The 23,990-nt window shown below is 42.6% G+C and overlaps 1 protein-coding gene across 8 annotated transcripts in view; it reads left to right on the forward strand.

Moving 5' to 3' along the window:
* Window positions 1-23,990, forward strand: part of LOC147120218 (E3 ubiquitin-protein ligase HECW2-like) — a 424,776-nt gene that overhangs the window by 59,915 nt on the left and 340,871 nt on the right. For 6 of the 8 annotated variants that reach the window (XR_015078143.1, XR_015078142.1, XM_085985833.1 and 3 more), the window contains exon 2: window positions 16,391-16,580. The exons of the other annotated variants lie outside the window; for them this stretch is intronic. The gene's annotated coding sequence lies outside the window, so the exon portion shown is untranslated. The remainder of the gene's footprint in view (window positions 1-16,390; window positions 16,581-23,990) is intronic. 8 annotated transcript variants of the gene reach the window in all.

Here is a 23,990-nt window from a genome sequence, read left to right on the forward strand (position 1 = left end):
ACCCTACTCGATTGAGGAAGTTCGGTCTCTGACCAGGAACTGCCGCACTTGCGCCGAGTGCAAGCCTCGGTTCTACCGCCCAGATAGAGCCCACTTAATCAAAGCTACACGGCCCTTCGAGCGGCTCAGCTTAGATTTCAAGGGCCCCCTCCCGTCCGTCGACCGCAATGTTTACTTCCTGAACATTGTGGACGAATACTCCCGTTTCCCATTCGCCTTCCCCTGCCCAGACATGACCAGCGCCACGGTCATTAAATGCCTCAACAGCCTGTTCTGCCTGTTCGGTATGCCGAGCTATATCCACACGGATAGGGGGGCGTCCTTCATGAGTGAAGAGCTACGCCAGTACATGCTGTCCAAGGGGATCGCCACGAGCCGTACCACCAGCTACAACCCCCGGGGTAACGGCCAGGTGGAGCGAGAGAACGGGACAGTGTGGAAAGCAGTCACTCTAGCTCTAAGGACCAAGGGCCTCCCTATCTCCCGCTGGCAGGAAGTCCTCTCGGATGTGCTCCATTCGATACGGTCGCTATTGTGTACGGCCACTAATACCACGCCTCATGAACGAATGTTTGTCTTTCCCCGGAAATCCACCTCTGGCGTATCCATGCCGTCATGGCTCTCCACCCCAGGTCCGGTACTCGTGCGAAGGCATGTGAGGGGCCACAAGACGGACCCTCTCGTGGAGCCAGTACACCTACTCCACGCCAACCCCCAATACGCATATGTCCGGCACGCCGACGGAAGGGAGGACACCGTGTCCATAAAAGACGTCGCCCCAGCCGGCATCGACAACAACCACGGCAATAGCAGCGACGACGATCACAGCAACCCTTACCCACCCACTATTCTTTCATCACCCCCGGAAGAACATCGACCAACGGCACCCCCACCAACTACCCCTTCAACAACCCCGGCGGCACCCCCGGCAGAGACCCAGGAGGCTACCGGGGACACCCAGCCAACACCCGCGGCACCACAACAGCCACGTCGGTCGCAGAGGACTATCAAACCCCCGAACAGACTAAATCTATAGAAGGGGTGAATGTGATGAAATATATTCCATTCATCACTGCCTGTTTTCTGTGTCTTCTAACTGCCTGCTTTCTGTGTCTTTTCCCTTCCCCCAGTCCTCATGTATTATGCATTGGAATGTGCTGGAACTGGTTGTGTGCAGGGCTCCGCCCATACCTGGCTCCTTTGTAATCTAACTTCAGTCCGGCATCAGCCTCCTGAAGGTAGACATCTCTCTATTTTACGTGTTATGTTCTGAGTTAATAAAAGCCTTACTTTTGTTCTGCTAACTTCGAGTCTCGGAATAATTGAGGCACATCACCTAATTTCCGCAACACATCTATTTTCACTCCAGTGCACTTTCCATCAGTTTGTGCTGGAACGCTCATTGTTTTCACCCCATTGCCATCTTCTGATAGTGCCTGTAAGCAGCACAGCTCAGTCCTCACCTGTTGAGCAGTTTATGAGCTAGCTGCTTGCGCTCTCCTCTTCACATCAGCACTTTTAATATCAGCTGCTCCAACTATCACTTCTTGTTTTTAAACTTTCAGTCAACCACAAGCTGGCAGTCTGAGTAGAATACTGCTTTGCATTTACAGGCATTTTAAACAGCTTTGGTAATCATGCCTGATAAAATTGTTGCCCTACAAAATATATACTTTTCAAATATATATCTCAGAACATGGTCAGATCAACACGTTCAAATCATTAAAACATTAACTTAATTCGTCATTAAAATAACCAACCAATTGCTTTAATCATCTTGTGTCAACTGTATTTTACATGCATTTCAGTCATTTGTTTAAGCAATGGAACTTCCAAATGTAGACAGTTATATGTAATTAAAATTAAAATGCTAGAAGTAACATAGCCGATCCTTCAGGATCTTCAAAGAGAAAAGACAGGTTCATGGTTCAGGCAGAGACTTGTCTAGTCCTAAACATTGATCTACCTTTTCTCTTGTGAATTGAGGGGGATTGAGAACAGGAGACTGCCTCTGTAAACAGGGAAAAGAGTGACTTCACATGGCTTTTGGGAAAATGGTGATCTGGCTGAACAGTTGAGTGTGGATAAATCCAAATGTCACATGTATTTTTTTTCTATTTTCTTACATTAAACATCTAGCAATTGTCGAGCAAAAATTTCTCATGGTAGCATGGCCCTGGATCTAATCACCCACCCCCCACACCCCCTAAGAAATGCATGCACCAGTGGACACTGGCAGGGGCAGAATTCTAAATTTGCTGTCAATGCCCTACCTCAACACTTCATATGATTGGTTATTTGTGCTATCAATCAGTTACACAGTCTTCCATCACTGGTTGTTTGTTACTGAGATGGCTGAGTTCAGCATGAATGGCTTTGGCTCTGAATTGGAGTTTTGATTTTGGTATCAAATTTTATTGACTTGGAGCTAACTCGGCAATCTTGCGCTTGGCTCCTGAAGCCGGTGCAATTTACAGATGAAGGTGAAACTGGCCCTATGATCCTGATTTATCCACCATAGGAGCCTCTGTTCAGTTCATAGGCAGGCTGTAGGGAAGTTTGAAAGAGTGAAATTGCTGCAATATGCTGGTGGGGGTTGTGGTGGGTGGTCGCTGATCATGGCAGGGGCTAGAGAGAGACCACGATTGGCAGAAGGGCGGCCAAAGGCCTCCTTGAGGGGCTGGGAGGAGTACTGCTGCTCCTCCTGGCCCACGGAGTGCTATAAAAAGCAGTTGCCTTCTGGAGCCGGCAGCTCCCACTTCCATTTCGCTGCCGGGTTTCCCGAGCCTCGGAAAACCCGGCCGGCATGTGTTCAATTTAAATCAGGCTCCCAATTGCAGTCGGAGCCCGATTTAAATATGATAATGAAGTGTCCCATCTCTCCAAGATTGGACACCCGCACACCTCGCTACTCTCTCCTGTAAAAATGGCATTGGGTTGGGGGTCGCATTTTTAAGCATTTAGCACCCCCAGCAGCCTCCTGCCCATCGTCGTGGGTGCGGGAGGAAGGGCGGGGATGTTAATATTGAGGCTAATATGTCCAGCCAATGTTAGAATGTTGAACTACTTGGTCAAAACCATATAGCGCAAGTCAGAGGAAATTGTGATCAAGCAGTACAGAGCTCACTTTAGACCATGCCTTGCTGTGTTTAATTTTGGTTTCTGAGACACAAGAAAGACAATCACATGCTGGAGGCAGTGCAGACAAGAGCCTCGAGGCTGATTCCTAGTGTTGGGGTCTGAGTGAGGAACAAAGTCATCACGGCTTTTTGGGCTAGAAAGGAGGTGTCTGAGAGATGACCATTATAAAGGTATACAAGATGGTTAATGGAATGGAAAAGCTAAATCTGAATTAAATTTTGAGTAGGACAAGGGGGACATGGGTTCAAACTAATAAAAGATAAATTTAAGATTGATGTCAGAAAGTTCTTTACACAAACAGTGAAATGGATTTTCAGATAGAACAGTGGAGGCAAAAATTCTGTAGTCATTTACGAAACAATTAGATACTGCAATGGGGGGATGTTCGGGTCTTTCTGAATGGGTGAAATAATATGGGTTGAATGGCCTTCCTTATCTTTAACTATCTTGTGAACTGTGCTTTGTTAATTCATCCCCTCCTTGCTATTGGATTCATTACCTGTTCTGCATCACTTCCCTGATAATGTCATCAACATTGGCTGTTTAAACACATACGTTCAAAAAAGAAAGCCGGCTGAAATAGGCTGACATAATAATACAATGTTAAAGTTGCTCTTTAATTGTAACTCTGAACTATCCTTGCATGTTTTGCCAGGTGATGAATATAGTTGTGTGTTTCAGTACAGGTTGTAATGGACTCAAATTGAGCATTTCTCTTCAGGATGCATTGTTGAAGTAAGATTAGATTTATTGGGGAGAAGGGCTGGTGTCAGTGAGTTGGTTTATTAGCATGTTCTGCCAGAAGCTGACAGGATTTAAGGTTTTATTTGTAATTATCTGAGTTCTTGGCTGAAGGAGGCAATGTAATGGTAGACAGTTATGCTGGGAAATAAAGGATGGAAAATTAAAGCTAGGTCACCTCTTCCAGTTTTTCAGCCAGATACTGGTCATTGTAAGCTGTGAATTATTTTATTGTCTAACTAATTGAGGACAGAGTGCTTTCGAGCATGTTGGCTGTAATTTTCATTGATATGGCTGTGTTTGGAACTGAGATTTCCTGCAGGCAACTGTGTTGTTAGATAAAGGTGCTGAATACAGATATAAAAACATAGAAACATAGAAGATAGGAGCAGGAGTAGGCCATTCGGCCTCTCGAGCCTGCTTCGCCATTCAATGAGATCATGACAGATCATCCAAAGTCAGTACCCTGTCCCTGCCTTCTCCCCATATCCCTTGATCCCTTTAGCCTTAAGAAATATATCCAACTCCTTGAATATATTTAATGAATTGGCCTCCACTGCCTTCTGTGGTAGAGAATTCCACAGGTTCACCACTCTTAGAGATGAGGAGGAATTTCTTCACCCAGTCGTAAATGGCTTACCCCTTATCCTTAGACTGTGACCCCTGGTTCTGGACTCCCCAGCCATCGGGAACAACCTTCCTGCATCCAGTCTGTCCAGTCCTGTTAGAATTTTATAAGTTTCAATGAGATCCCCTCTCATTCTTCTAAACTCCAGCGAGTATAAGCCCAGTCGACCCAATCTCTCCTCATACGTGATTCCTGCCATCCCAGGTATCAGTCTGGTGAATCTTCGCTGCACTCCCTCCATGGCAAGAACATCCTTTCTCAGATAAGGCGACCAAAACTGCACACAATACTCAAGGTGTGGTCTCACCAAGGCCCTGTACAACTGCAGCAAGACATCCTTGTTCCTGTACTCTAACCCTCTCGCTACAAAGGCCAACATACCATTTGCCTTCTTAACCGCCTGCTGCACCTGCATGCTTACCTTCAGCGACTGGTGCACAAGGACACCCAGGTCTCGTTGCACTTCCCCTTCTCCCAATCTGTTGCCATTCAGATAATAATCTGCCTTCCTGTTTTTGCCATCAAAGTGGATAACCTCGCATTTATCCACATTATACTGCATCTGCCATGTTTCTGCCCAATCACCCAACCTGTCCAAATCATACTGGAGTTTCTCGGCATCCTCACAGCACACACGCCCACCCAGCTTTGTGTCGTCTGCAAACTTGGAGATATTACATTTAGTTCCCTCGTCTAGATCATTTGTAATATTGTGAATAGCTGGGGTCCTAGGACCGATCCCTGCGGTACCCCACTAGTCACTGCCTGCCACTCGGAAAAAGAGCCGTCTGTTCCAACTCTTTGCTTCCTGTCTGCCAACCAGTTCTTTATCCAAGTCAGTACCTTGCCCCCAATCCCATGTGCCTTAACTTTACACGCTAATCTCTTATGCGGGACCTTATCGAAAGCCTTCTGAAAGTCCAAATACACCACATCCACTGGTTCTCCCTTATCTATTCTACCAGTTACATCCTCAAAAAATTCCAGTAGATTAGTCGAGCACGATTTACCTTTTGTAAATCCATGTTGACTTTGCCCGATCCTGTCACTGTTTTCCAAGTGCCCTGCTATTACATCTTTTATAATGGACTCTAGCATTTTCCCCACTACTGATGTCAGGCTTACCGGTCTATAATTTCCTGTTTTCTCTCTACCACCTTTTTTGAATAGTGGGGTAACATTAGCTACCTTCCAATCCGTGGGAACTATTCCAGAGTCTGTAGAATTTTGGAAGATGACCAGCAATGCATCTACTATTTCTAGGGCCACTTCCTTAAGTACCCTAGGATGTAGATTATCAGGCCCTGGGGATTTATCGGCCTTCAATCCCGTCAATTTCCCTAACAGCATTTCCCTACAAATACTGATTTCTTTCAGTTCCTCCCTCATTAGACCCTATGTTCACCGACATCTCTGGGAGGTTATTTGTGTCCTCCTTTGTGAAGACAGAACCAAAGTATGTATTTAATTGGTCTGCCATTTCTTTGTTCCCCATTATAAATTCCCCTGATTCTGACTGCAGGGGATCTACGCTTGACTTCACCAACCTTTTTCTCTTCACATATCTATAAAAGCTTTTACAGTCAGTTTTTATGTTCCCTGCAAGCTTACTCTCATACTCTATTTTCCCCCTCTTAATTAATCCCTTTGTCCTCCTTTGCTGAATCCTAAACTGCTCCCAATCCTCAGGTTTACTGCTTTTTCTGGCCAATTTATATGTCCTCTCCTTGGATCTTATGCTATCCCTAATTTCCCTTGTTAGCCACGGTTGAGTCACCTTTTGTTTTAATTTTATGCCAAACAGGGATGAACAAATTCTGTGGTTCATCCATGCGATCTTTGAATGCTTGCCATTGCCTATCCACCGTCAACCCTTTGAGTAACATTCCCCAATCAATCCTACCCAACTCGCGCCTCATACCATCGTAGTTTCCTTTATTTAAATTCAGAACCCTAGTTTCTGAGTCAACTACTTCACTCTCCATCTTAATGAAGAATTCTATCATATTATGATCGCTCCGACCCAAGGGGCCTCGCACAACAAGATTGTTAATGAATCCTTTCTCATTACATAATACCCAGTCTAAGATGGCCTGATTTCTAGTTGGTTCCTCGATATATTGGTCCAGGAAACCATCTCGTATACACTCCAGGAATTCCTCCTCCACAGTATTGTTACTAATTTGGTTACCCCAATCTATATGCCCTACAAGGGAAAAAATTCCAGTCAAGTGACCTTTAGGTCCCTTGTTTTGTCAGTGGCTGGTATTGAGCATTATTTTTTGAGGCTGAGGAGCAGATTGGCCAAGCAGCTTTTTAGTACAGGGAACAGTGCATGGGGCTTTAAAGGAGAAACTACAAATGTGGAAAGGTTTTTTTTTTTTTTTAAAGTCTTTATATGTCCATTGATTTTAAAATGCACATATGGAAACCCAGACAATATATTGGAAAAGTTTTACTTTGTGGGGAGGACTAAATTAATATTTATTGGTCACCCAGATTTGCTATCATACATGAGAAAACTGTTGAACTGTATATGGGGATCGGGCGGGAAAGTGGAGTTGAGGTCGAAGATCAGCCATGATCTTGATCTAGGCGGAGCAGGCTCGAGGGACTGTATGGTCTACTCCTGCTTCTTATGTTCTTAACTTGTATTGCTAGTTTTTTTTATTGAAAGCAGCAAGTGCTAAACTAACTAAAATGCAGAAAAGTACTTTGTACTTTGCTTAAGCTTCACAAACTGCACATTAGGTTTTTGATTAGCTTTTTTAGCTTCTGTAACTTCAGTTGAATTAAATATTTGATCATTGCTGTTGTTTAAACCTGATCACCAGTTTAGTATGAACAATAAGAAAATTCTAATTTAACTTCAGGCAAACAAATGTAACATTGAGTTTAGAACATTAACTGTGAGCAGTGCCCAGCATTAAGCATTATGAACTGCAGACAGCTTTCAGTAAACTAAACCTGAGAACTTGGAACTTTGGAAATTTAACCAGGCTGCTTAATGGACTGAAAAAAGGTCAACAATAAACCTAGATCACAAGCTGGTTAATGATGGACTAGATAACAAGCTGATTCACAATATACTGGATCACAAGCTTTTCCCATTTGTGCAATTGCTATGGGAAAAAAGTTTAATCTCTGCAGGAGTTTTTTTGGAAATTAAATCAACTATATCACTGATAGTTTTAATCTTGTATCATAGAATGTTACAGCAGAAAGAGGCCATTTGGCCTATTAAGCCTGTGCCTGTATTTTATTTTCCATGGGTCACCTACTCGCCTCACTTTTTATGCCTTTAGAAATAAAGATGATAAAAAAACCAATTTTTCTTTTGAATTTAGCTAAGAACTGAGCTCCAGGATAGTACACAGCAGAGGTATTGCAGTAACTGGCCACAACTTTCCTGTGCAAACTGGCCCAAACTTTCCTGCACAGAGTTCGGTACTATTTTGTCCGTGTATAATTGAGACACGGACTGCAGGAGTTGATTATAACAAGTCTTTACTGAATGGAGACAACCTGGAAACTGAAACTACAGAAGCCTGCTAGGGCCTTTTATACAGGGGTGGTCACTGCCGGTACTGCAGTCTGAGACCAGTTATTCCCTTAAAGGTACATACACAACAATTCCTCCCCTTTTAGATAAACAGTACATAACATTCATTTAACAACTAAATAATAACTAATTACAATTACGGTTGCTAGATACATTGGTTGAAGTTAAGCAATTATAAGTTCAGTCTTTGAGGAGGCTTCCTGATTCTGTCTGGATAACGCCTCTTTGGGATATCAGGTTCTTCTGGCAAGGTTGAGTCGGGATCAGTGTCGTTGTTTGGTTCGTCTGCTTCCAATATCACCGATTCTGCGGTAGATGCAATTGGTACTTCGGTTTCATCGCCAGGTGTATCAGATCGTGGTGTGGAGTTGATGTTTTCCAGTGACTCTAGAATCTGGTCAGCATGGCGTCTTACAATGCTCTTTCCAATGTCCACGGTATACATTAGAGGTCCTTGCCGTGTACAGATCGTTCCTGGCTGCCATTTCTCTGTGCGGTAGTCCCGGGCCAAAACTGGTTGACCTATCTTAAAACTCCTGGTCGGCCTTTCATTCATATTCTGAAACTGCCTGTTCTCCACATCTCTTCTGACGTTTGGCTTAACCAAATCCAAGCGGCAACCTAGTCTTCGATTGAAGAACATCATGGCTGGAGTTTGGTTGGTAACTGCATGTGTCGCATTCCGGTAGGCAAACAAGAAGTTATCCACCTTGTGTTGTAGGGGTATATCTTCATTACACATTGCCTTGATAGCCTTCTTGAATGTTTGAACAAACCTCTCGGCCAATCCATTAGTGGCTGGATGATATGGGGCGGGTGTGTAATGCTTAACACCATTGTTCTTTAAGAACCTCCGGAACTCTTCAGACACAAACTGTGGTCCATTGTCGGAGCAAATGTGTTCAGGCAGCCCATTCCTGGCGAATATGGTTCGTAAGACTGTGATAGTTTTTTCTGTGGTGGTTGAGGACATTTTTATTACCTCTGGCCATTTTGAATGTGCATCCACCGCAATTAAAAACATCAAGTCCATAAATGGACCAGCAAAATCAATGTGCACCCTTTGCCATGGAGATGAGGGCCACTCCCATGGATGTAGCGGGGCTTGTGGTGGGGCGTTTTGGACTTTCTGGCATCCTGTATAGCTCTTGGTCATCTCTTCGATTTCTCTATCGACTCCCGGCCACCACACAAACGCTCTGGCTAAGTTCTTCATTTTTACCCCTCCCAGATGACCCTCATGAAGCTCATTGAGCACTCTATCCTTCAATTTGGGTGGAATTACTACTCTGGATCCACACATCAAGGTTCCTCTGCACACTGACAGCTGTTCTCTTCTCGGCGAGAATGCTGGCAGCAGTAGTTCGCCATGTGCTGGCCATCCCTTCACCGTTAAATCATAGACCCAGGAGAGTGTCGGGTCATTTCGTGTTTCCTTTTCTATGTTTGCATTCGTCACAGGGAGACATTCGACTATGGTCGAGTGGAATAACTCCACTGGATCCACTGCCAGTTCTTCTTCCACCGTCGGCAACGGTAGGTGCGACAATCCATCAGCATTCCCATGCTGTTTAGTTCCTTTGTACTCGATGTCATATTGGTGTGCCCCTAGGAAAAGGGACCACCTCTGTAGCCGTTGTGCCGTCATTATCGGTACGCCCTTCTGAGGGTTGAAAATGGAGACGAGAGGTTGATGATCAGTTAGTAGAGTAAATTTCTGACCGTGCAGGTAGTGATTGAACTTCTTCACCCCCCACACCAGGCTGAGGGCCTCTCTGTCAATCTGGGCGTAGTTACGCTCGGCTGAAGTTAACGAGTGTGACGCAAAAGCTATCGGCCTCTCTGAACCATCAAGGAATTTATGTGACAGTACCGCCCCAATGCCGTAGGGAGACGCATCACACGCCAGTCTTATCGGTAGTGATGGGTTGCAGTGAGCCAATACTTTTCTTGAAGTGATTAGGTCCTTACTCTTCTGAAAGGCCCGCTTACATTCATCACTCCATTTCCATGCTACTCCCGTTCGTAGTAGGGCGTTCAGTGGATGCAGAATTGTGGACAAATTCGGCAAAAACTTATGGTAGTAATTCACCAATCCGAGGAATGACCTCAGTTGCGACACATTTTCAGGCGCTGGAGCCTTAACTACCGCTTCAATTTTGTCAGGGGACTTATGCAACCCCTCTTCATCAATCACGTGGCCACAATACGATATCTGTTTCTTAAAAAACTCGCTCTTGGGGCGATTGGCTCATAGCCCATGTTCACGTAGTCTAGTGAGCACCTGCTCTAGGTTGGCAAGGTGTTCACTGTCATCTTAACCTGTCACTAGGATGTCGTCCAAGTAACACTGAGTCCCCGGAATTCCTTGCAGGACTTGTTCCATCGCTCTTTGCCATATCACCGGAGCTGATGCTACTCCGAATACCAGTCGATTATACTGGTAAAGACCTTTGTGAGTGTTTATCGTGAGATACTTCCTAGAGGATTCTTCAACCTCCATCTGCAAATATGCTTGTGCTAGGTCAATTTTTGTAAAACGCTTCCCTCCAGATAGTGAGGCGAAGATATCTTCTATCCTTGGAAGAGGATATTGTACTGTGTGAAGGACTGGGTTCACCATCACCTTGAAGTCCCCACAGATGCGAACCTTCCTTGGCTCCTCAGACTTATTGTTTAACGTTTTCTTCATGACAGGAACGATGGGTGTCACCCACTCGCTCCAGTCTACCTTAGATAACATGCCTGCATTCTCCAGATTCTCCAGCTCTGCCTCGACGGCTGGGCGAATTGCATATGGTACCGGTCTTGCTTTGAAAAACTTGGGAATTGCATTCTCCTCTATTTTTATCGAGGCGGTTACGCCTTTAAGAGTGCCCAGTTCTTGTTGAAATACCTCTTTGGCGTCAGCTAAGATTGTTGACAATCGTCCAGGAGTGACGTCGTCATCCTTTTTACCAGCCACCGTCAGTGCCTGAATGGAGGGCCAGTCTAAACTTATCTTTCTGATCCATTCACGTCCCAATAACGGTGGTCCACCATCTTGCAGAATGTAGAGATACAATTTCTGTATTTTCTTGCCGTTGTATTCGACAGGCACCCTTATTTTTCCTCTGGGGTATACTTTTTACCCCGTATACGTCCTCAATACAATGGATGTCTCTCTCAAGGGTATGTGTGAGAATAGCTGCTCGTAGTCTCGTCGATTCATGACGGTTAGAGCTGATCCTGTATCCAGTTCCATTTTGACTTGGGACCCTGCTATCGTGAGGGTGACCCAAATGATTCGGTGATCCTCTTTTGCGATTACGTTGTGAAGTTTGAGACAGCTTAGTCTCTTGTTCCCGGATTCACTATCGCTCATCTGGTCTTCGGAACTACTGTCCGTCATCTTTTGTACTTTTCTGTACGGTTCCTTAGCAGCCTTTTTGTTGTCGTTGGTCTTCTTCCCAGATCTGCAAACTCGTGCAATGTGTCCCATCTTTCCGCATTGCCTGCATATTTTGCCCTTGGACCAGCAGTCCTTCTGGTCATGGTTTGTTCTGCCGCAGCGATAACATTTTGCAAATCCCCGTGTCATTTCGTGGGTGCCGTATTCCTGTGGCTTTTGTTGTATTTCCGCAGCTCCCCTTGCTGCTGCTTCGTACGATACTGCCACGCTGAAAGCCTTATCCAGCGTCAGCTCTTTGTCTGAGAGTAACTTCTTCTGGGTTCCTTCACTCAGGAGTCCACAGACAAATTTGTCCCGTAAGGTATCTGCCAGTCCTGCTCCGAACTGGCAGTGCTTTGATTGCTTGCGTAGTTCCGTAAGGTAATCAGCATTGCTCTCATTTTTATGCTGATTTCTCCTGTGGAATTTAAATCTTTCTGCTATCAGCAGCGGTGTAGGATTTAGGTGTTCCTGTAGGATAGCAACAATTTCGTTAAAACTCTTCGCCTTCGGTTTGGCTGGATTAATCAGGCCGTACGTTCTTGCGCCCATTAAATTTAGCAATACCGATGCCTTTTTCTCCGGCTATTTTGTTTGCCTCGCAATATACCTCGACTCTTTCCACATACGTGGTCCAGTCTTCTATTGCATTATCGAAGGCAGTGATATCGCCAGTCTTTGGCATCTTGAAAATCTAAGATGGCGCCTCCCGCGCTTTTGTCTTCTCCGCTGTTGCTGGCGTTTTATGCCTTGATGGCGACGCCCTATGGTCTTCGCACACTTCCCCCCGTGCTGCTGCTAACACCGCTCTCCGCGGCTTTCGTGGCAAACTGCAGCTCCTCGCGGCTTTCTGCGCGTTTAATTTTAATTTTTTTTATTTCCCTGTCGTCGGAACAACCCTGCGGGACTCTTGCCTCCCTCTTCTCGGGTCTGTACGCTGCCCGGCTTCGTAGCACCGGCCGCGCCCAGTGTGCTCCACCCTCTCTCTCCTCTTCCCGACAACGCTGCTCGGCCCTGTTGCAAGCCACCCGCTCGAACTCTAGACCGCCACAGCCCAGGAAGGATCAGTGTACTACCTGCCACCAGCCCGATTAGCTGAAACACCATCGACAGAATAACCAAACCCCGCTTTCGACAGCTTCTCCTGCAAATCTTCAACTCCGCTGACTCCGAGGCGGATGCCCACGGTCGACGCCCGTTTCTACTGTTTCTTGCTTCCTTCTGGCCTCGACCTCTGATAACTTCACTTCAGGGATGGATCCCCATGAGGTGGTGCAGATTGTAGGTAAGTTCGTATCTGCTCGTCGCCAGTATTATGTCCGTGTATAATTGAGACACGGACTGCAGGAGTTGATTATAACAAGTCTTTACTGAATGGAGACAACCTGGAAACTGAAACTACAGAAGCCTGCTTGGGCCTTTTATACAGGGGTGGTCACTGCCGGTACTGCAGCCTGAGACCAGTTATTCCCTTAAAGGGACATACACAACAGGTACTTTTTGCTTTTCTTGCAGTGTTGCACGGTAAATCAACTGTACCCAAAATTTATTCCAAAAGTAAGTGGTCTGAATTCCTGATGATGTGGGTGGGTGCCTCCAGTCCACATTGCTACACTGTGTGGCTATACTGCATTGACCACCTGATCCAGACTGCAGAGCTCTGGATAAATAACGTTGAAACTCATTTTTCTATTTTTACTTTTGTTAACATCAGTTTTGCTGCTAACTGCCGAGATTGACCTTGTGCCCTAAATGTTTGCTTATGCATTTTCAGTGTTTCTATACTGTCCTGCGCTAAGACTGCACGCACTTTAAATTCTCGTGTGACCATAAGCATGTTTAAATAAAAATTGCTGAAGGCTCTATTATGAGTCGTGTTCTGTAAGGGACGGATGTCATTCAAATTTTTATTTTTTTTAATTTTTTTTTTAAAGTGCATCATTTTGTAGACAACCACAATGAAATAATGATCACGGTTATTATTCATTATCAATAAAAATGTTCTACTGAGAGCTACGTAATTTCAGACTTTTCTTATAGCTTTTAAAATTAGATTGGATTTGATCAGCAAACTCTCGTATGAACAGCAGTGAGTTAGTTTTATGTTTCATATGTCAACTAGGTGAAATTATTTCACTGCAGTCAGCAGGGAATTTAAGGAGATTGTGATGCCTCTTTACTGGAAAGCTGATGGTTCGACTTCAACTAAAAATAGGCCTGCTGTGCATTTCCAGCATTTTCCAACAGCATCTGAGCGATGGGTTATCTTATCAAGTGTGACCCTTTGTTAGAACTGAGTCCTGGTGGAGGTTACATCTGAAATGTTAACCTTTCTTTCTAATCTTTCAGCTGCCGGTTGAACTGCTGTGCTGCATTGCCAGCATTTTCTGTTTTTGTTTCAGATTTCTAGTATTTGCATTTTTTTCTTCTTTTAATCTCTCTCTCGCGCTACTTGAATCTCTATAATCTGTAGGGGGTTTTGATTTGGGGTTTTTGTCTGGTCAGTCAGTCGTGTGCCTGAGCTGCCCCAGCCCCGTGCGGTTCGAAACGCCTCCCCCTTTTTAGTTCTGAGCACCGGACTTATTTATGAGTAGCGATATAGACAAACGAGACCAGTGGTTCTAATTGAATGGCGGAACAGACTCAAGGGGCTAAATGTTCTACTCCTGTTCCTATGCTTGCTGCACCTGAAGGATCTTTTCCTGTTCCTAAAATGTGTTTTTTTGGAGAGTTTTTTGTGTCTGCAGTATTGATTTTGATACTTGCCTGGCTGACACAAGTGAGGCATAATAAATATCACTGGCCTGATTATACTTGCTCCATGAATTTGTGCCCCTAGCTTCCACCAAATCTTGGCAGGCCACTTTGCATGCCAAACAAGCTTGTGAATGCACATGGGTGCTTTTAGAGGAAGGCGAAATACCACAGTATCCAATTGCAACATGTAGATTATAAGCACCAACTGATGCATTGTCTATGAATCCAGAGGTTAGATTTTCACCAATAGGTAGTTATAGGTTAGCTTCAATGCACGTAACAATGTTCTGATGTGCACTAGGTCCTGGATATTGTGGGACCAATAATTACTCTGTCTGCTGCACCTCCATGATCTTGGATGGGCCTCTGTGGAGAGAACCCACATGAGGCATACTGAGAGTTGGTAGATCTTCATTGTAAATTTTTGCCAGATTTGTACCACCGTAAGTGAAAAATTGCAGTACAATAAGAGCGCGAAGAAATGTCGATCATCCCATTGCAATTTTTCACAAAGACAAAATTTGTATTCAGAATGCTAACCTGCCACAAATACATTACTAAGTCACAATTTGTATGTAACTTAATAATTTCTTCAGAACTTGTTGCTTATGTTATTTCTTGGCTCAGTGATAGCATGTTCAGCTCTGAGTCAGAAGGTTGTGGGTTCAAGTTCCATTCCTGAGACTTGAGCACATAACCTAGGCTGACACTCCAGTGTTGTTCTGAGGAGGTGCTGTCTTTGCGACGAGACGTTAAGCCGAGGCCCCGCCTGCCCCCTCAGGTGATGTAAAAGATCCCATGGTGCTGGTCAAAGAAGAGCTGAGAGTTCGTTATCCTCATTGTCTGAATTTTTGTTCAAATTTAGTGGGATACAGAAATAGTTGTATTCAATTCTATGAAGTTAGGACAGAAAATCTTCATTTGCAAGCTTCTTTTCTTTAAAAATAGTAAGTTTCTGATATTCCTCATAAAAGAATATTAATAAATAAAGTGAATGTAAAATCACCAGCTCATCTTTATGTGCAAGACAAATTCTTTGTGGGCTGAAACGGCCAAATGAACTTTAAATGTAAACAGAATTATAAAGAATTCTGGTATTCCTGATATTATTAAATAATCATCAGAGTGTGATTCTTTTTATTTTTTTTTTGCAATGCATTTTTTAGATCTGCATCTGTTAAACATTACTTTAACTGCTTGTGCTTATTCAGATATATGCAGATTTTTGGGTATTTGCATACACCGATCCAAAATACCCCCCCCCCCACCCCACCCCACCCCCCAAACCCCCATTTCGATCGAGTGCCATACATCAAGCACCCCAAGGTCAGATAAAGCACACACTATAACAATGACAACACTTCAAAAGTTGTAATTAGCTGTAAAGCGCTTTGGGGACACCCTGAGCTCGTAAAAGGTGCCATATAAATGCAAGTCTGTGTATCTGTCTGCAAAGCCTCTCTTGTAGCCAATGCTGAAGCTTTAACATCCCAAGGTCAAGTTGTGCACAGTGAGATGCCATGCAGAACTTTCTTTCAATAGAACTCAGACAGATCTGTTACTAATTCTTGCACAGTGATTTCAGTGAGTGTGCAAGAACAATGAGAAGTGCTAAATTTTCCCACTCACTTGGAAACCCAAACTTATTTCACTAAGGATTTTTCACAGCCATTTGAAAGATATTATCACATGGGCTAGGATTAAAACAAGGGCCCAGGTCTAACACACTGAGAGTTTTATTGTTGCTTAGGCTGTATCCAAAACCTATAATTAGCTTCCAAAGAGTGAAATTCCTCAGAATAAATCCGATTTTAAAGCCAAAGTGGGTGAACTTCACTCCAGAGGAGTGAAACTTGAGCAAGTAATTTAATTTCAAAAGTCGGCTTCAATCCCCAGGCACTAATTGTTGAGTACTGCATTTACTGTGGACCTTACTGAGTTATAGATGTTTCATGAACTGTTCATTTTTTTAGATTAAATCTGACAAATTAAGCAGAATAAACTCTACATAACAAAGAATATTTTCTCAGTTCTCTGGAAAATTGCTTTTGATTTAATTTACTTTTGATTTGGGGAGGTTGAATTAATCTTGCTGGGTAATATGCCATCTAATGGTTTAATTGACATACAGAAGCTCCTTGTGGAATAACAACAGAAAACGCTGGCGAAACTCAGCAGGCCAGGCAACATCCGTGGAGAGAGAAATAGAGTCAACGTTTCAGGTCAAAACCCTTTGTCAAGACTGAAAAGGCACAGGAAATGAAACAGATTAAGAGGCCGGGCTGGGAGAGAACAGAAGAGAAGAGAAGAGACATTAAGAGGTATTCAAAATGAGACGAGATGGTGATAAGACTAGTGGAGACAAAAGACGGCTCTAGATTAGGTGTGAAATGCGCTGGCAGAATGGGAGACAGCTGCCATGTGGGGGACAAAAAGGGGGGAAGGGCCAAAACAAACGTGTGGATAAAAAATATAAGTAAAAATGTAATGGGGGCCGAGGTTAACATCTGAAATTGTTGAACTCGATATTGAGTCCGGAAGGCTGTAAAGTGCCTAATCGGAAGATGAGGTGCTGTTCCTTGAGCGCCTTGTGGAGATCAGTTGAATTCAAAGTCAAGCCAGTGAAAAGGGTCTATTGCTCCAGCCTTTGTAAAACATATAAAGCAATTATCAAGTTGCTGTATTTATTTACTAAATAAACAAGGGAAATTATTGATTTATTTTGACAATTCTGCTGCAGCCCTTGAGTGTTCCCATGTGTACAGTTTGTGTAGTTTCTGAATTGTGATGCACATTTTGGGTCCTTAATTATGAAAGTATTTAACTAAAGTGTCTTTATTTATTGCCCAATATCTATTTAAATGAACGTTGGTGTTTGAAGGATACATTTTCAATCCAGTAATAACATTTCTATTGTGTTTGACAGTTAGCTTCTGGCTCATTGCCACCGGAGTATTGGTTTTAGGTTTAACGAATTGCATTATTTCACAGCTGCTCCCTGTATGAGAATAGTGCTCCTTACCCTAAAGTCAAACAGTAGGAACTAATCACTTAAATCTAGTGCAGAAAAGATAATGACATTAAAATGATTTTGTATGATGTAAAAATGTTTTTCAAGGTAGCAAGTGTACCTAATTATGCAATGATGCCTCATTTAATAAATAACATATTTCAGTATGCTCAGTAATGTATCAGGTTTCTACCCACAGTTCTTGTCTCAAGTTCCCAATCTTGGCCATAATGACGAGCAGTGAATGAGACATTTATGGTTGAGTCGGGCGTGCTTCCACTATCCAGCTGAAGAAGTTTGAGAACAGGTTGTTTATTCAACAAGTTACTTGCCTGATCACTTGAGGAGAGAAGGGAAAGTGGTGGGAATGGAAAAACTGCATTAAAAGTACTTGGGGGGCAGTACAGAAGAATTTTTAGGAGAAGGAAACCCAAACAAGCCAATGCCAATCAATCGCACCCACCCACCTTATGATCGCCCTCGATCTCTTCTCTCTCCAGAAATGCATTCAACTGTTGTGCCTTGTATAGCGTATGTACCTTTTAAGAGCCCCTGTGTACTGTAATACCGGTAGTGACCACTCGGGTATATAAGCCTGTACAGTGTCTTGTATCTTTTAGTTCACCTCCAGACTTTGTTCAGTAAACACCTGTTAAACCAACTCCTGCATTCCGTGTCTCCATTAACACACGGATACAACACCTTGCCTTCAGCTGCTTTGGCTCTAAGCTCTGGAATTCCCTCTCCGCCTCTCTACCTCTCTTTCCTCCTTTAAGACGCTCCTTATAAATACCTCTGACCGAACTTTTGGTCATCTGCCCTAATATTTTCTTATGTGGCTTGGTGTCAAATTTTGTTTCATAACTCTCCTGTGAAGCTCCTTGGGATGTTTAACTATGCTAAAGGTGATACATAAATGCAAGTTGTTGTTGTTATGGCTCCTTCTGGTTACCATTTTAAATAATTTTTCTACTCAGTGCCACACTTTTCGCCTCCTATTCCATGACTCCATGTGAAATCTTGCCAAGCATTTTTGAAATTCCAAATATATAACAGCTATATTTTCTATGTCAGTACTGTAGAACAGCTGTATTTGACATGAAAGTACAGCAGAACTAGACAGGTGTACAGCACAGAAGAAGGCCTCATTGTGTCTGTGCTGGCTCTTTGCTAGAGCAATCCAAAACTAATCCCAGTACCCTACACTCCCCCACAGTCCAGCATCTTCCTCTCTTCAAACAGTTATCTACTCTTCCCTTTAAAAAATGCAATGATCTCTGTCTCAAATACTCTCTGTGGCAAAGCATTTCATGCTCTAATAACTTCTCACTCTGTCAATTTTGAATAGACAATCGCTCGTCTCTGACAGAGGAAATAATCTTTTTCTCTTAACCCTGTCAAAAATCTTCAAACTTTAAAAAAAATCTCAAGTCTCTTATTAGTTTTCTGTGCTCTAGTGAGAATAGTCCCAGTGTCTCCAAGTGTCAGCCTGGCTCAGTGATAGCACTTTTGCCTCTGAGCCAGAGCTGATGCGTTCAAGTGCCACTCTAGCTTTGAGAACGTGACGTAATGTATGTTGGCACTTGTGCAGTATTGAGGGAGTGCCATCTTTCACGTGAGATGTTACACTCAGTCCCCAGCTGCCTGTCTAGGCGCACATAAAAATCCCATGGCACCTCTTCTGCTGTAATGTAATCGTTCATAAGAACATAAGATGTAGGAGCAGTAGTAGGTCATTTGGCCCCTCGAGTCTGCTCCGCCATTCAATAAGATCATGGCTGATCTGATCTTGGCCTCAACTCCACTTCTCTGCCTGCTCCCCATAACCCTTGACTCCCTTACCATTCAAAAATTTGTGTCTCTCCACCTTGAATATATTCAATGACTCCGCCTCCACAGCTCTCTGGGGAAGAGAATTCCAAAGATTCACGACCCTCAGAAAAGAAATTCCTCCTCATCTTCGTTTTAAATGGGCGACCCTTTATTATGAAGCTATGCCCCCTAGTTCTAGATTCCCCCACGAGGGGAAACATCCTCTTTGCATCTACCTTGTCAAGCCCTCTCAGCATCTTATATGCTTCAATAAGATCACCTCTCATTCTTCTAAACTCCAATGAGTATAGGCCCAACCTGCACAACCTTTCCTCATAAGACAACCCCTTCATCTCAAGAATCAACCTAGTGAACCTTCTCTGAACTGCCTCCAATGCAAGGTATATCTCTCCTTAAATAATGAGACCAAAACTGTACGCAGTACTTCAGGTGTGGTCTCACCAATACCCTGTACAGTTGTAGCGAGACTTCCCTACTTTTATATTCCATCCCCCTTGCAATAAAGGCCAACATTCCATTAGCCTTCTTAATTACTTGCTGTACCTGCATGCTAACTTTTTGTGTTTCATACCTCAACCAACACCACAAAACAGCTAGTTGTCATTTGTCTTGTTTATTGTTTGTCTGACCTTGATGTATATTAATTGGCCGTTGCAACAGTGACTACAATAAGAAATTAATTAATTGGCTATGCAGCACTTTGAGGTGTTGTAAGGACATGAAGGTATTTTCAAGTGTGTTTTTTCTTTTATCTCATGTCTCTCTTCAAGGTAGTTTCTCATCCTGTGTATCATCCTGAGGTATCTATGCTGTATGCTCTTAGTGGCTTTACTGCCCTTTCTATAATGTGTCCAAATCTGCACACATTACTCTAATTGTGGCTTTGTACATTGCACAAATTTGTTATTGTACAAATTTATCATAACCTCTTTGCTCTTGTACTCTATTGCTATAAAACTCAAAATGCTATTTATTTTCATTCTGGCTTTAGATACCTGTACTTGCACTTTCCAGGAATTATGCTTTTGTACCCTAGGTGTCTCTGTTCGTTCACACCCTTCAATGGCTTTCCATTTGAGTAACTGTTTTCCCTTCCAAAATGCATTACCTCACACTTCTCTGCATTAAATTGCCTCTGCTACCTGTCTGCCTGTTTCACTAACCAGTCTGTCCTCCTGAAGTATTTTACAGTCCTCTTTGCTGCTTACCAAACCCCGCCCCCCCATCCCTATTTTCGTATGCAGTTATTGATTTGTCTTTCTCTTCAGTTTCTTAAATATTTGCTAATAGTCTATGATTGTTAATGCATTTGTAAAAACCCTAATAGGTTAGTTAGCCATGACTTATCATTCCTAAATCCATTTTGACTGTCATTTAAGTAGTTATATATTTGCATATTTTTAGCCATAGATCCCTCCAGATCATTTCGAAGATTTTCTTTACAATAGATATTAAGCATACTGGTATATAGCTTCTAAGTATGTCTCTTAATGCTTTTCTAAATGAAATTGAAGTTATATTAGCTGCTTTTAATTCTCGGGAATCTCTCCTGAACTTAGTGAAATTACAAATGTCAGATATAGCTTTACTAATTTTACTCTACATCTCCTTTGGCATTGTGGATAGAAATTGTTTGGACTGGATACTTGGTCTATTTTAAGAGTATCAAGTATTTTTATAACATATCCTTTGTTATTTGCACAGTTTCTGCTTCCTCTCTGCTATTACTGGAAATCTGATATCTGACTTGAACAACATTCTCTCTCCTTCCTGGGTGTAGGCAAATGTAAAATAACTATAATAAATCTGTACTTGCCCCCAGATTACTGTTTTTCACTGTTTATTTAAATGCTTTCACTCTGTTTACATTTTTGTTCTTGGTAATTTTATTGAATTGCTTATCTTCTTACTTTCCCCCTTGCATTTTATTTTGTTATAATGTATACATTTTGCTCCTTATACTCTTTACATTGCTGCTGAATCATATTGGCTTCTCGTTATCTTCCTTTCCCAGTTAGTGGCTCACTTGCCAGATCCTTCTCATTTGTGGGTTCCTCGTTGCTAACACTCAAATTCTCAGGTGTGTCAGCTGCCATTTCCCCAAATTCAGATCCGCCCCCTCCCCCGATCTCTACATCTTAATAAACTACCATGCTCAGGGGTTTCCTATCCAACCCAAGCTAAAGGGTTGCTTTACACCTGCTACTTGAGAACTAACTCTGGTCAAAGAATTAGATCAACGTTGAATCTTGGTACTCGTCATCAGCGTTTGGAAGTGCACTCGATTGTATTTTGCCATTTTGTGCAACCATCAATAATATTTGCCACTATTGGGGATTAGGAAAGGATTGTGATCCTCCAATTCTGTTTTAAAATAAGTAAGCCACAAAAGTTGCACATTCAACTACTTAACCATTAGGTTTTGTTGCTATGAAGAACTTTGTCATTAATAAAAAAAGACTTTACATTATTAATGAAGGTAGAGGTTAGGGCTGCCTTAGGGTGTGAAATGCCTCCGGTAGCTGGTCGGTAATAACCAGTTCAGATCAGCAAACACATTTAGCGCATCATTTAAAAGCAATTAGTGAATGCATTATCAAGTCAATAAATCATGCTGCCAGGCCACCACCATCATTATAGTTCAATCTACGTGGCATTGGAGTGAAAAGTGACTGAAATGCCGGAAAATGGCCCGGAATTTGTGGTCAGTGGTGAAGTGACGGTGATTGCCACTGATCTCTTTTCTATATAAAAAAAAAGCTGCTCACGAAGATCGAGCGATCTCTGTGGCGTCAAATCAAACGAATCACCAGCGCCCAGCAATAGTGATGTCATCAAGCAGGCTGAGCAGCCAATCACTTGAAGAATTCTCACAGACAGCAAACCAGGAAGTAAAATGCACAGATTATAATTTACTTTTAATAATTTTTGCAGAGAGCAAAATATAGATTGGGATATACACATAGGATTAAAGTAGAAGCTAAACAAAATTTTAAAAAATATATGAAAAAACTTGTAATTCTTAATCATATTAATGGAAAAATTTGAAATTCCACAAATATAAAATTAGTTTTTCAGGGCCAAAATGATAGTTCAGCAGTCACTACACTGTTTAAAAACCAGTTATACCTCTTTCAAAAAGGCTTAACATTATAAGGGGTTTTTAACATCGATATTCCATCGTAAAAGGGGAAGTTTTCATTAATTCAATTGATTTGAATTGATTGCCGGCTCTGGGGAGTTCCACAGCACACCCTGTGGCAGAGCAGGGAATAACTGCCTGCAACTTCAAGATTTCCGTGTTTATTTGCGCTTGCGCTAAATCCTGAAGTGGCTGTCAGTTTCACAGGGGTAATGATGGCGAACGCTGACAGTTTTGCCGTCATTACCACCGCAAAATCCGGGCCATTGATTTTAATGAGACGGAGTTATGATAATTACCGCCTAACTGTTTTTGGTGAAAGTAATGGCAGAGCAGCGCGGAAGTCCCAGGAAAATATGGAGCGGCATTGGCATAAGTCGCTTACTCCACTGCTCAATGGTACCTGTGCTGTAGCCTTCAGGAAAATCTGGGGCTAATGTTTCCATTTAATTGCACAATGCATACAAATACATAATTACAGGAGATGTGAAATTGCTGATTTGTCTCCCTTTAGTTCTTGCATAATGTTACTTGTTCAATTAAATATGGTTATTGGCATGAAATGCCAACTTCACATTCGTACAAAGATTGCATTGTACATAGACCTAACCGTTTTCAAGAAGTACTTTGATTGTAACATTATAACAGAAATTTATAATTTTTTTTCCTAATTAAAGCTCAAATGAACCAAATGCAATGATTCGATGAGGAGACAGTGACCTCGATTTAATTTTCTTGGTATGAGGTGGGCAAACAAAACAGACTGCATATTTTTCCAGGGTTACTACCTCTGTTGGATCCTAGATGTTGGCATCTAACCAACAAGAAAAAATGTGTTTGAAGGACCTGTTATTTCACTGCATTGCTGAAACACTCTGGCAGTCCCTTGTAAAGCTACAGTAGTGGAACATTAATAAAAAGAGAAAAGCTAGATGTCTGAATTAAAAGCAGAAGATGCTGGAAATACACAGTCGATCCATCAACATCTGGAAAGAGAAAAGACAGGTTAACATTTTAGGTGTAGAGCCTGCATCAGAACTGGAAGATAAGCAAGGCCCTTCAGAGCACTGAATAAAACTAAGGGAGGAGACCGGAGAGAACAACAAAAGTCAGAGTCAGGAATACTAATTCCTGTTAGAGAGGTAGGCAAGGGGTATTTTGAAAATCTTAGAGGTAAAAACTGGTGGATGTTATAGAAAGATCATCTCATTGAGGCAATGAAAAGGAATCAAAAAAATCAAAGAGCATGAAAATACATAAGGCAGTGAAAAAGCATGGGAAATATATTCTGAGGCATTCCAAAATGGAGGCAAATGAAGTGGAAGGCATGGAGTAATTGTAAGAAAATGAGAGAGATGCCAATGGTTTGAAGTTGTTAAAAGTTAACGTTCAGACTGAAGGACTGCAGAAACAAGATGTACTGCTCCTAAAGCGTGCATTGAACTTCTTTGGGAAAGTGTAGTTGGTCAAAGACAGAAAGGGAAGAGTAGAAATGGGAGGGCAAATTGAAGTTGTAGAATGGGTTTGTTTGTGACTAAATATTCTGAGGGAAGGAGAAAAAAAAAAGCGAGGGAGAAAAAAGAAGGAAAATAAAATGTTCCTCAAATCTTTTTTATGAAGACAATGCCCACTTAAAATCAGAGGTCCACATCGTCAATAGAAAATCAGTACTTTTCTTGTGACACTCCAGATAACTGTATCACGGTATGGTACGGCAGCTGTAGCTCCCATGACCGGAAAGCCCTG

Source organism: Somniosus microcephalus, chromosome 4, assembly GCF_052327205.1.
Source record: "Somniosus microcephalus isolate GS21.2 chromosome 4, FLI_Smic_1.0, whole genome shotgun sequence".
NCBI classification, from domain to species: domain Eukaryota; kingdom Metazoa; phylum Chordata; class Chondrichthyes; order Squaliformes; family Somniosidae; genus Somniosus; species Somniosus microcephalus.